Raw genomic sequence first — 2,100 nt, forward strand, 5'->3', positions numbered from 1 at the left:
ACTATAAAAAATAAAGGAATAAATCAGCTTATGGAAATAGAGGAGTTGAGTATTATTTTACATAAAAGGATAGAAAAGAACTCATTACAAAGATAACAGTTGAACAGAAACAGAAAGTGAGAGCCATAGTAAGGTGGGTATATTGAGAAAGAACATACTAAAAAGTGGAAACAATTGTAAAATGAGAATCGTTTGATGCATTTGAAGTAAATCAAGGAGACCAGTCTGACCGGATCAAACTGGCTTTGGAGGACAGTAGTAAGAAATGACATCAGAGAAAAAATAGTGGAGAGAGAATTTAACTGTAGATCAGGAGCCTGTGGAGAAATATAGGAGGGTTTTTAATAAATGTATAATAAGATTTCACCAATATGTTAAAAGAAATTTGTTTCTAGCTACCATGTCATGGAATAGACCACAGTAAAGGGTGGAAAGCAGGAAGACCACTTAGTACATGTAGTGGGCTAATGTAATAAACTATCACAGTCTGGGTGGCTTAAACAAGAGAAACTAGAGAAAATTATTATCTCAAAATTCTGGAGGCCAGAAGTCTGTAACCTAGGTTTCTGCAAGGTAGGTTCATTAAGAGGTTTATGCAGGAGAAACTGTTCTCTGACTCTTTCTTAGCTTATGGTGATTTTATTTTTTTGCAATCTTTGGTGTTTTTTGAATTGTAGATGCATCACAGATGTTTTACCTTCATCTTCATGGGGCGTTATCCATCTGTGTTTGTCTGACTCTGTATCTAAATTTCCCCTTTTATAGGGACACTAGTCATATTGGACCAAGGCCCACCTTAATGATCTCATCTTAATTTAACTACATTTCCAAAGGCTCTTTTTCCAAACAAGCTCACATTCTCAGGTACGGGAGTGTTAGGACTTCAACATAACTCTGTGCAAATGGTCCAGTCTAGAGATGAAAAAGTCTTAGAGCAGAGCATAAACACGGAAAGTACAGAGAAGTGGTTAGTGTGAGGATTATTTTGAAGAAAGAATCAACATATTTTTCTGATTAAATGGGTGTGGGGTATAAAGAATAAAACAAAGAAAGGAAGACTTCAGGATTTGGGGCTAGACTAATTGCTATGTTCTGAGATTGAGTAAACTAAGTGAGGAGCAGATGTGTGGAGGAAATTTAAAAATCTGTTTTTTGATATGTTAACATGTAATCATTGATATCTATCTGATTAGATTTCTAAGCACAGATATTGACAAAGCACTTGGATATGTGAGTTTGGCTTATGAAAATTTATAGCTGCAAAAGATTTACTCATCTTAGTCTAATCAATATTTATTATAGATGAGAAAGTCAGTATTTCTTTAAAGCTTTATTTAAGAAATAAAATGAAGTGCTTGCTTCGGCAGCACATATACTAAAATTGGAATGATACAGAGTTGATTAGCATGGTCCCTGCTCAAGGGTCACATGGAAATGAATAAAGTGTTCTGTGTTTTTTAAGTTCCTGTAAACAGTGTGTTTTCGACAAATTAAAAAGTAAAATTTTACAGTTCATTGTATAGTAAAATATATATATATATTAATGAATTCATTAATTAAAATGCCTTGCTTTCAAGGACACTGAAACATGTAGTGACAGCAATAGAAATAAACAAAAAAAAAACAACAAAAAATGTCAAATTAAGTTCTTTTGACTCTCAATTCAACACTTTTTCAGTCTAGCACCAGGCTTTCTTCAGTATTTTTAGTTAGTAAATAGCAATTGGTAACTCAATGCAACAAAAAGGTAAACAATTACAATTTAGGGTCCATCAGTGGGTGACAAAGCTCCCAGCTTTAGGCCTTTGTTGTCCATTATATTATCACAAAATTTATAAACATGACAAGCTGATCAAAAACATTGCTCTCTTGAAAAATTTTGAAAGTTGGATAAATTTGCCCCAACCTAACATAGTTTTAGAGCTCTCTCATAAGATCTAATGTTGAGACTTTTCTGCCTTGATGCACAGAAACTGAATTAAGCACTCAATGCCTGGTCACGCGTAGCCTGGCAGCTAATTCAGTCCCTATCAAATCCAAGGGAACATTTTGTCCATTTGAAGATTTCGTTGAGATCAGCTTTCAATATTTGGCCCTCTG

General features: G+C 34.1%; 1 non-coding gene across 1 annotated transcript; it reads left to right on the forward strand.

The window, feature by feature from the left end:
• Positions 1-1,351: 1,351 nt before the first annotated feature.
• Positions 1,352-1,458, forward strand: LOC118606413. Its single transcript, XR_004952371.1, has one exon. It is a non-coding gene; the product is annotated as a U6 spliceosomal RNA (small nuclear RNA).
• The last annotated feature ends 642 nt before the right edge of the window (positions 1,459-2,100 follow it).

Source organism: Rousettus aegyptiacus, unplaced genomic scaffold (genome assembly GCF_014176215.1).
Source record: "Rousettus aegyptiacus isolate mRouAeg1 unplaced genomic scaffold, mRouAeg1.p scaffold_m13_p_1, whole genome shotgun sequence".
NCBI lineage: Eukaryota > Metazoa > Chordata > Mammalia > Chiroptera > Pteropodidae > Rousettus > Rousettus aegyptiacus.